This window comes from Leptinotarsa decemlineata, unplaced genomic scaffold (assembly GCF_025532065.1).
Source record: "Leptinotarsa decemlineata unplaced genomic scaffold, Ldec_3_MD MMD2_P_RNA_scaffold_6, whole genome shotgun sequence".
Taxonomy (NCBI): domain Eukaryota; kingdom Metazoa; phylum Arthropoda; class Insecta; order Coleoptera; family Chrysomelidae; genus Leptinotarsa; species Leptinotarsa decemlineata.
Genome location: NW_027412533.1, coordinates 16,341,561 through 16,353,559, shown reverse-complemented (window position 1 = coordinate 16,353,559; position 11,999 = coordinate 16,341,561). Strand labels below are relative to the sequence as shown.

At 35.1% G+C, this 11,999-nt stretch overlaps 1 long non-coding RNA gene across 1 annotated transcript; it reads right to left on the bottom strand.

The window, feature by feature from the left end:
- Positions 1 to 202: 202 nt before the first annotated feature.
- On the bottom strand, positions 203 to 1,659 carry LOC111509507 (uncharacterized). Its single transcript, XR_012464213.1, has 2 exons — positions 1,224 to 1,659; positions 203 to 909 (listed from the first exon to the last, which is right to left on the bottom strand). It is a non-coding gene; the product is annotated as an uncharacterized lncRNA (long non-coding RNA).
- Between the last annotated feature and the right edge of the window lie 10,340 nt (positions 1,660 to 11,999).

Genomic DNA, 11,999 nt, shown 5'->3' with positions numbered 1-11,999 from the left:
GATTTTGCAATCTGCAAATAATGATTTTATTTCCAACAGGTATAGGATCTGATTACAGGAAATGCTTGAGAATTAATTTTCCACAAATTAAAAGGTATTGTGAAAGTTATCAGAAAAAAAAGTACATCAATGGATCATGTTAGATATACGAAAAATGTTCATATATGATGGAATTGGCCGATACTTGATGAAAATCCATAACTAACATATTCAAATAACACTTTATTGTAAAATTTCAATGAACAATTCTACAAAAACGCAACACATGTTTCGCCATACAATGGCTTGTAACTATATTCTACATATTCAATGCTTAATATACCTACTTTTACAATTTGAAGTACCTACATTTCAAGTACCTGGTTTTTACTTAAGTTTGTAAGAAATTAAATTACCTGTGCTTATGTCCCAGTTTCCACATTTGAAAAAATATCAAGTTTCGGAGAGTTATTCAATTCTAATTGATCATTCTGTTAATTACTCGAATTCCTGAATTTATGGATTTCTAAACATTCTAGAAGATTGAGTTTCAAACTCTTCTCTTAATTCTCGAAATTGCAATCAAATCGGTATCGCAGCCAAGAAATTCAGCTTTTCCATGTTATGCTTCAATTCATGTTTATCCTTGAATATTTCAGCTTCATGTAATCTTATAACTTTTTTTTCCTGGTATGATTGCCTGCTTACTAACTACATTAAACAACCAAGAGCATTTTCTGAAAAAGAATGATGTCAATTACTCTAGAAATAAATGAATAGATATGAAGACTTATTTGTAAAAATGCATATGGTAATAAAGAAATAACCAAACCAGTACATACCATCAGAGGAATCCGGTTAAAAAAACCAATGTTAATGGCATAGCTGAAGAAGTTGACGGCTCATCTGGATTGAATAGATTGATTTCATCTGAAAATAAAATAATAGGTAAACTTATTAAAAACTGCTTCGATGAAGTTTGTGACGAAATATTCAAATTGAAATAATTTTGACCCTTCTAGCTTGTTCTCTTAGATTTGGATGAATAACTAATTTAGATTTTCACACATTTCTGAGGTCAAGCTAAAATAGGATGTTTGAGTATTGAGGATTGAGATGTCAGAACTGACTTGTTAATTATGAGAAGTTGAATAGCCAGAGCCATCTGGAACAAATGTATTTATTTGACCTGAATTGTTTTATTATTTGGACGTTTGAGAATTGAATGGAAATGTTTCTCTTACCTTGCAAATATAATGTAGGCACAGTAATCGGTTGAAGTCTACTCAACATCGATGAATGGTATTTAGCCTCAAAATGTTTACGGCAAACTCTTTTAGAACGATACACCATTACCGGGTCCATTTCATTGATATCCCTATCATTGATAGAATGCAACCATTTTCTTGATTGTTCTGGATATTTTCCAGAATTTGGAAATTTCTGTAGCATTGCAGATGCTGAACACTGAATTGCAGTATTTGAGTATTTCCTACACGACATAGTTGTAAACGAAGTTCACTAAGAATAAAAAAAAAATATATGTAACAATGTAATAACACTGGATAAATGTGTTTGTATGAGATACAAACTAACTGACCGGAGAACACTAATAAAAATAATACATTACGAATTCATTTTGAAGGAAAATGTCAACAAACAAAAACTACTTCTTCACAAAAAATTATAATCTTCTTCTTTCTTCTTTTATCACTGAAATCCTGTTGTTCTGTGATATATACTTTGCAGAGACCTCTACAGGTGGTCACAACGAACTACAAAAGCGTCCTTGACCCCGATCATTTGCGTCAAACGTCTATAGAGTAAGCGGTTTGTCCGAAGATATATTTGAAACCCTAGTGATTTGAAGGTTTGTTCTGGTTCTACGAAATTCAGGTTCTAAGACGTCAGGATCATGTGCAGTTGATATAGAGCGTTTTGGTTTATTGAGGATAATTTCGGACTGATGAATCAATTATTTAAATCAAATAAAAAAACATACTAGAAAATAGCCCAAACAAATTTCCACACGAATGCGCATGAGCAACGGGAACAGTTCTCAACAGTTCAACCTCGAGAGCAAGAACGAATCGGGACTGTTCCAGACAGTTCAGGATCATTTCGCAGTCGAAACCAGAACAGACGATTCATCAATCCGAACTTATCCTCAATAAACCAGAACGCTCTATATCAACTAGGATGTATTTTTATTTATTTGATTTAAATAATTGATGATTGAGTTTAGATAACATTTGAACTGACTATAAGGATACGTTACATAACAAAATGGACATGAAATAGTATTTTCTCGTCTTCAGGTTTTTGACAAAATAGTTTTCAAAGGGAAAGTGTCTAAGTGTTCACACCAGAAATAAACTATACATCTTGTGTCGACCTATTATACGAATTTCGTTGAATTATTAGTGAATGTAAACATGTATAATAAAGTTTGGTTGAAATGTCGGCCTACAACCTGCCTATATGAAAACGTGATAATTTATTGGCTGCAATCGAATTATATATCTGATACTGTTGTGAATGAGTAGTATTTGATTTGGTTTATGTATTAATACCACTTTATAATGAATATGTGAGTTCTCTTTGTGATCTTTTTAATTGACATCTATTTGACAACTTGATAATAATTTAGACTAATGATATCACGGGTGTCCCAAATATATAAATATATGTAGTACACAACAATCTCCCACGCTTATTGAATTCTTTTTTTTCAACTATATAATCGTTGAGGCGCGATGGAAGTTTAACAGGGCGGCCTGATCTTCTCAACTCCGTTATGTTGGTTGGTGGATGAGGTATTTGATCATCAGGTAGGTACTTCAGTTTGATCTGGTTCAAACACCTCATTTTGAATATTATCAGGTTGATTGGCTGGTTCATTTTGCACTGGAATCGTAACCAAATCAGTTATATTAGTCTGTTTTGATTGATAGTCATAAGTAACTTCTACTTCAGGTGCACAAAAGACAGATTTACTTTTGGGCAAGTTGGTCGATCTTATCTGATCAATATGTCTCTTCAAAATATATCCATCATCGAGTTTCACTTGATAGTGAAAAAGCCCAAATCTCTTGATAATTTCTCCTGTCTTCCATAACTGTTTATTATTTGTGTAATACCTTGTTTGAACTCTTTCTCCCACGCTGAATTGTCGTGCCTTTTTATTTGATGGTGCTGATTTTTCATTATGAACGGGTTTCAAAGCTTCCAGCGAGATACGAATCTGTCGATTAAGAAATAGCTCTCTGATAGCGTCTTCCCATTAGACAGTGGTGTTGCTCGATAACGAAAAAGTATCTCACGAACTTTCTGTCGCATAGAAAAAGGTTCGTTAGCCATAGCAGCAAGTATGTGTTTAAGGGTTTGAACGTTACGTTCCGCTAATCCATTTGTCCTGGTGTCCTGGTGCGATAAATTTTTGAAAAATAGCTGCTGATTGGCAAAACTTTTTGAAATTTTCACTGGTGAATATAGTTGCATTATCGGAAACCATAACATCGGGAAATCCATAACGAGCAAATATATCTTGGAGTATCTCTATTGAAGATGAAGAAGTTGGAGCTGATGTACACGGAACAATCTCAGCCCATTTGGATTTTGCGTCGATAACAACAAGAAAATGATGATTCTGAAACGGCCCTGCATAGTCGATACGTATTCGCTGCCAATTATTTTCTGGTTCCATCCAAGGGTGCAATGGTGCTCTTGAAGGGTTTGGCTGAGCAGATGCACAGGATGGCCACTTCTTACCATGCGATCAATATCTTTATCACTAGATTTTCAGTAAACGTAACGTCTGGCTAATTGTTTCATTTTAGTCATCCCAATGTGAGTATGATGAAGCTCTTTCAAAACTGCTGCTTGTAAAGATGTGGGTATAACAACACACTGGCCTTTGAATAACACATCGCAGTCTACAGTGAATTCTGCTTTATAATTTGAATCCTGTTTGAGATCTTTCAAGAGTGCTGATAGTGTTTCGTACTTAAGTGTTCTGATGTAGTTATTTGTGAAGTGTTCGAATTACATAAATGATGAACTTCGTTATTGATTACTGAATCCATTTGAAGTTTTGCCCTTGAAAGGCAATCTACATTTGAATTATCTTTTCCTTTCCTAAAGGATAATGTGTAATTGAATCCGGACAAAAATGTAGCGTATCTTTGAAGCAGAGCTGAAATCATCTTGAGAATCTTTGCGTTCTGCTGAAAAATTCTTACAAGCGGTTGATTATCCGTAATGAGTGTGAATGGGCGTGCAAACAAATATTCGTGAAATCGATCCACAGAAAAAATGATGGCCAAGGCTTCTCTATCGAGTTGAGAGTAACCTTGTTCTGCTGAAGTCAAAGACCTTGAAACATTACCATCCACAACGTGTGACAATATTCCAGCAACACCATTAGGACTTGCATCGCATGCAAGTTGCACTGGTAACGATGGATTGAAAGGCATAAGAACTTGGTCACTGGCAATTTCTTGTTTGTGTTTGATGAAAGCTGCTTCACATTCTGCTGTCCACCTGAATCTGATATTGTTTTTCAGCAGTTGACGAAGAGGAGCAGTTTTATTTGAATTGTTAGGAATGAATCTTGCATAGTATGTCACCATGCCTAAGAATCTTCTGAGTTCTTCCACTGACGTTGGCTTCGCCATATTTATGATTGCAGCAACTCTTTCGGGTGATTTTGATATTGAATTGAATTTTATAACATGTCCTAAAAACTCAATTTGATCTTGGACAAATTTGCATCTACGTATATTGAGATGCAAGTCATATTTCTGTAATTGATCAAAACATGCATTGAGATTTGTTGCACATTCTTCTCTACTATTTCCATGAAACACTATGTCATCAAAATAAAATTCAGTCTTAGGTACTTCTCGTAAAATCTGATCCATGATACGGTTGAATTCTGATGGAGCTGTTTTTATCCCAAAAGATAATAGATTCATCCTATATGTACCTCTGTGCGTAGTAATTGTTTGAATTTCACTCGATTTTTCATCAACCTTGATATGAAGATAGACTTTGTATTAATCGAGCCTACAGAAGACTTGAGAATTACGTTGACTATTCAAAATGTCTTCGATTTTTCGAATTGGATAATGTGATTTCATAAGTAACAACTTTGTGATCGACAGCCAAACGTATGCCTCCATCTGCCTTTGGTTATACGACTAATGGTGATCCCCAGTCAGATATCGTTATTTTATGATTTATGATTCCTGCAGTTTCAAGTGCATCCAACTCTTTTTCAACCAATGTGCTGAGTGCGTAGGGAATTTCACGTTCACGATGAAAACATGGCTTTACACCTTCACGTAACTTGATAACAACATTGAAACCTGGAACACATCCAATTTTCTCTTCGAAAACATTTGGATATTTTGCGCTTAGTTCCTGTACACTCTACAGCTTGAATCTTTCAGAGGGTACTGAAGTGTTTTGTTGATTTAGTTGATTCAAATCTATCTTGAGGCGTCGAATCCAAACTCTACCAAGAATAACAGCGTAATTTTCTGGCACAATATAAACATCTTCTTTTATTTTGATGTTACCATAAGAAACGTTAACTACAATCTTTCCATCGGGTATGAAAACATTTTGAGTATATGAGCGGAATCCGATGGTTGCTTGTTCAAGAGGAATATTTAGATTCAAATCTTGTAATTGTTGACGTTGAAGAAACATATAAGCTGATTCCGAATCTACTTCGAATTTGATTGGTTTTCCTTCTATCTTGACGTGGACGTAATAACGACTCATATCAGTGTCATAACTATCATGATTTTGATGAATATCAACAATATGTTGTACATCTTATTGTCGTGCGATTTCATGTGAATAATCGCTTTGAATTTGATTAGTCGATTCATATTTGGTCTTTTTTTCAACTAATGAAGTAATGAAGACCTTAGAAACGTAACCAGTCCTGTTGCATAAGGTACATTTGAGTGAGGTTTGTTCAGTGTGACAATATTTTGTGATATGATTGGATTTCCCACACCTAAGACAAATATTCTGCAGTCCTAGTGATTCAAGGTTATATTTGCGACTGAGTGGCCTATTGTACCTCGATTTTCTAGTTCTTGAAGGGATATATAAACGTGAATGATTTCTGTGCATTTTATGAACATGTTGGTGTGAACAGTTGACTTTGTTGATATCAACTGTTGAAGATGACGTTGAAATTGTTTTCTGGGCAATTTTGCGAGCATCAATTTTCGAAGATTCAAGCGCAATTGCTCTCGTAAAAATGTCTTTGAAAGTTTTGCTATCAGACTGAAGTAATTGTTCGTTTATCGTATTATCGTATAAGCAACTAATGAATTGAGCTGTCAGAAAGATTTCTTGCACTCGCATGTAAATTCACAGTCACTTATATTACTCTTCAGTGTACTTACAAATTCTGGAATTGATTGTTGTTCATTTTGATAGATTGACAAAAAGTGATGTTGAGCAACTGAAACGTTCTTCTTTGGTGCAAGATGTTTTTCAAATAACTTTATCAATTCATCATGTCAACTGATCAGGAGTTTTAGGAGCAGCCAAAGCTGTAATCATGTTGAAATTTTGAGCTCCAATAGAATTTAGTAGCAATTGAGCACAATAAGGCTAGTAGGAGATTTGAGCCGGTTCTAAGCCTCCCCCCACCACTATGACGTATTAATTGCTTTTTTTTTGTTGTTTAGTGAAGTCAAGGTGATGTGACCTTGAAGTGTCTGGTGCATGAATCGTTCAGAATTTTTTTTCCGGTTCTAAGTCTCCCCTCACCACTATGACGTATTAATTGCTTTTTTTTGTTGTTTAGTGAAGTCAAGGCGATGTGACATTGAAGTGTCTGGTTCATGGATCGTTCAGATTTTTTTTCATATGAGATTTTGTGTGTGTGTTTGTATGTGAGAGAATACACGGTACAGGGTTTCATCATGTGCTTGTCTATGTACAAACATACGCCTGCATACTTCAAAGATCCTCCAAGTAATGAATGTTCCATCGGTGAGAGGCCACCAAGTTAGTAGTGGTGTGACGTCACAGCAGCAGCAACCGTTCAACGGTAAGAGAGCAAGATGTTTACTCCACGACGTCTGGCTGAGTAATGCGTATTCATCGGTGTGCCCTCACCTCTCTCGTGGAGAAGGCTGTCACGTAACGCATCGCTCTAGCCTCGCTATCGATGGTGACACGCAGGCATCGTCCATAGATATTCTAATAAGTCCGCTCACTCTCAGCAGCGACCCAAATCATCACCCTCCGTCCTCGCGCGTCCCTTGCCTGGCCGGTCGGTCGTCAGTGCCCGTCTGACGGGAGAGCCAGTTTAACAGAGTGTCTCCGATTGAATAGTTCGCATCGTTCCGGCCAGTTATACTTAGTGCGTAAAATAAACATTTTATTGGAACTTTTATTCTTGTAGTTATTTGAACATTTTTTATTGTTGTGATGACTTCTCACCGTATCTTTTGCAGTGTGGATTCTTGTGATAGTTTACGTGAAAATATTTCATTTTTTCGATTCCCCAAAGATGCCACAAGGTGATAAATTCATCAAATACATAATGTCAGTTATAGGTCAAAAATGTTTCGGTAGTAATGTGATTTAGATACTATTTATAACTAATGTTCAAACTATATTTCGCAGGTGTCAGCAGTGGAAAAAAGCATTTGGTTTTGTTGGAGACCACAAATATGCTAACTTAACACCTGAGCAAGCCTACATTAGAATACGACTTTGTAGAAAACATTTTGACGATGAATCCTTCACTTCCTCTGGAAAACATTTACTTACCACTGCTGTGCCCTTAAAGTTTCCAACAAAATTGGACGGTAAGAAATTTTCCACTTCACAAGCATGGAATATTTTTTTGAATGAGTTATTTTCAGGTAATATCAAAACAATGACAATCCAGGTCCCTCCAGCGTATTAGCTCCTTCAAAATTAGATGCTTGTACACAAACAGATACATGTCAGGAAGTTGAACAAGGTAAATGCCAAAGCTCTATGATGATGAACATAATCACTCATTCATATTACAAATGTTTTTTAGAATTTATTCCCAACAAAGAAACTGATTATGTACTACAATCCAATAAATCAGTCCAAAGTGGGTTATCTCAAGAATTCGTGGAAGGTAAAAATACAATTTTTTGGCTTTCTTCTTCTCCAAATCGAAAAAATAGAAATAACAACTTCCATGAAAGAAGTAAAATTAAATAAAAATTACAAACACTCTCTGTTGATAGGTTCGTGTATATCATTCAAAGACGTTTGAATCATTAACAAAAGGGAATAAAGAGTCCATCTATTTTTTTGATTTGGAGAAGAAGAATACCAAAAAATTGTTCCTCAAACTTCATTCTCTCCACAAAAAGACCTAATTCCTCAGTAAAAATACACTAATTGGTACTCGAATCTAACTTAAAATTCTTTCTATTTATTCCTCGAATCACTTCTAATATGTGCTAATTTCTTTATAGATGTATCGTGTCAAACTTCTTCCAAATTATCTGATAGCAGTCCCAGAAAGCAAGGACTCAGGAGAAGAATTAAGGAGCTGCAAAGCGAGCTCAAATCTTCGAAAAGGCGCAAAACGGTAACACGAGAAGATGTTGAACAATTTTTGGACGAGCAGTACCCACAGGAGGCCACTATGTTGATGAAAAATCAACTGACATTACTCGACAAAAATCCCAAAGGAGCCAGGTACTCTAAAGAAGTCAAGCATTTTGCTTTGAGCTTATTTTTATTAGGACCAAAAGCATACAAGAAATTATCTAAAGTTATGAGATTGCCATCTCCCTCTACTCTGAGAAAGCTGACTGAACATTGGAAAATTACCCCAGGATTCAATGAATTCATTTTTAAAATTTTGGAATTGAGGGTACCTTTGAAGTCAGGTAAAGCTAAGGATTGTATTTTATGCATTGACGAAATGTCAATCAAATCAAATTTATTTTATAATGTGTCAAGAGACGTAGGCTTTGAGGATTTACAAAACAAAAGATCTACCAACATAGCTACCTCGGCATTAGTGACTATGGTAAGAGAGATTTCTCATAATTGGAAACAACCTATTTCATATTTCTTTACAAAAAATTCTGTAAATGCTGAGGATTTGAAAGAAATAATTGTCGAGACTATCCGCAAACTTAGGGGCATTGGACTGAATGTTCTTGCAGTCACTTCCGATCAAGGCGCTGAAGTTTGTAACAAATTTTTGGATAATGAATTGGAATTGTGGCAACTTTGTGAGGTTATGATTGAACTGAACCTGAGAAGATTCCTGTATAGCCTCCAACCATACTTGCCAGAATGGATTATTTATCACTTTGAATTGAATTGAATGTTCTTGCAGTCACTTCCGATCAAGGCCCAAATTTTTATAAATTAGTTAAAAATTGTTTGAGAGTAACTTTTGAAAAACCTTATTTTGTCGTGGACGAGTCCAATATTTTTTATTTATTCGATGTTCCACATTTACTCAAGTCAACAAGGAATAACTTTTTCTCCTATAACTTTTGTCTTGTTGATGGTGTTACGACAAAATCTTACTTAGAAATGATGTACACCTTTGATAAGGCAAAACAATATAGGTTGGCGCCAAGGCTGAGTGACGAACATCTTAATCCGAATAATTTCAAAAAAATGAAGGTTAAATTGGCTTCTCAAGTATTCAGTCACTCTGTGGCCGTTGCTATGCACACTTATATAGACTTTGGAAAAATACCGGAAGAAGCCAAAGTAACTGCTAACTTCGTTGAAGACATGAATAAGTTGTTTGATGTATTCAATTCAAGCAATTTGGAAACATGCCACGCTTTTATGGGAACTACAGGGCAATTCGAGTTTTTAAAGAAAATTGACACGCTTTTTTCAAACTTGAAAGTTTTAGACAAAAGAGGAAAGAATGTTACGAATTCTCTGAAATTTATTTTTGGTTGGAGACTTACTATCTCCTCCGTTTTGAATTTATGGAAAATAATGAAAATTAAAAATTATAAATTTTTATTGACGCCTAATCTCAATCAGGATTGTCCCGAGAATTACTTTGGTCAAATCAGAAATGCTTGTGGAAACGCTAGAAATCCAACTGCAATTCAGTTTACCAGAGCATTTAAAAAACTTTTTGCTATAGGATATTTTCACGAGACAGAAGGCAGCAATTGTATGGAAGACAGTAGCGATATTTTGCTTAATATAACATCGGAGTCATTGAAAAATATTGAAAGTTTTCAGGAAAAAAATTACGAAAATATTTCTCCAATTATAAAAATAGAATCAACCGATTATAGGAATTTGATATCAGAGGAGGGAAATGCACTGGTCTATGTTGGTGGATATTTTTTACGTAGATGTCTCTTTAAACATTCTTGTAATATTTGTTTGGAATATTGTTCATCATCCGAAAGAGACAAGTCTACTTCATTTTGTGAGCTCAAAGCTTACAAAGGTAGTAATAATATATTTGGTGGCTTAACAGTCCCTCCCAATGATTTTTTGAAGTATTTAATACTATTAGAGAATATTTTTGTTTCGAATTTTAATGATTACTGCATACATGATGGTGTAGGAAACATATTTTTAAAAGAATATTCCAATGTAGAATTCACCCATCCATGTAGTAATTTTCCCAAAAACTATTTACTTTCATTGTTTACAAGAGTTCGAATCTATTACACAATCAAATTTGCAAACAGGCAAATAAGATCTCAATGTTTAAATAAACAACATCCGAAACTCAAAATTTTGCAAAATTTGTAAATATTTGAAATGTTAGGTGTCGTTTTTTGACCTTAGTAGATTTATTTAGCTGGGGGATGGTTGGAGTTAGGTCGAATAACTGAAACCACTATTATCGTTGCCGACGTTTCAACTTTTATAAAGTCATCCTCAGGGCACTACAAAGTTGCAGTGAATCAGATATAAATACACACATACAGGTGAAAAATTATTAAAATTTGCGACTAGAATCACTTCTGCGAATGAGAGGTCAAGATTGAGTAAATTTGGTACAATTCAATTGACAGTAAAAATGTAATGTAGAGGACAGAGGAGGTCAATTGAATTGTACCAAACTAATGTACTCAATATTGACTCTCATGTACTCTCATTCGCAGAAGTGATTCTTGTCGCAAATTTCAATATTTTTTTACCTTGTGTGTATTTATATCTGATTTACTGTAACTTTGCAGTGCCCTGAAGATGACTTTATAAAAGTCGAAACGTCGGCAACGAAATAATAGTAGTTTCAGTTATTCGACCTAACTCCAACCAACCCCCAGCTAAATATTTGAAATGTGTCTAAATATATATGCCAAAATACTGAATAGATTATAATTATACTATTAGGGTATACTCAAGAAAACAACCAATCACCATTTAATTAGATAATATGTAAATAAAGATTATTCATCTTCATTTTCTCTTTATTGTGGAGTCCCTTTATAAGTATCTCAACCTTTTTACCTGCCCATAATTTAAGAAATCAGATAATTCATGCCTGTTATTACAACGAAATATTCCTCAATTTATTGTTATTAGAATCTCATATTATATAATCATCTCAATGAAAGATCATACAAAAACATAAATAATATATAATGAATATGATCAACACTTGACGCCTGACCCTCGTAGACACACTTTCGAGTAAACATATTGTTCGCGCTGCTGACTGACCCTCGTATAACGTATTTCTGCTGGTAGCCGTATGATTTACGACCGCTCGCAAAAAAAGCGGCATATTTTACCCACATCAAAGGAGTTACCAGACTTATTAGAATATCTATGGACGATGACGCAGGTGGCCGTGGACTGTGCTAACGTCTGCCCTCTTCGAGAGCACAACGACCACTGCCTGTTCGTATCGGCATCTGTTATCGCATCTAGTTGGGAGGTGGGTTTGACTGTGACGTCAGCCATCTCTAGTGGGTAGCAACTAGCAATGTGAACCTTTCACGGTTTCATGGTGGGGGTGACTCGCGCTGTTCAACATAAAA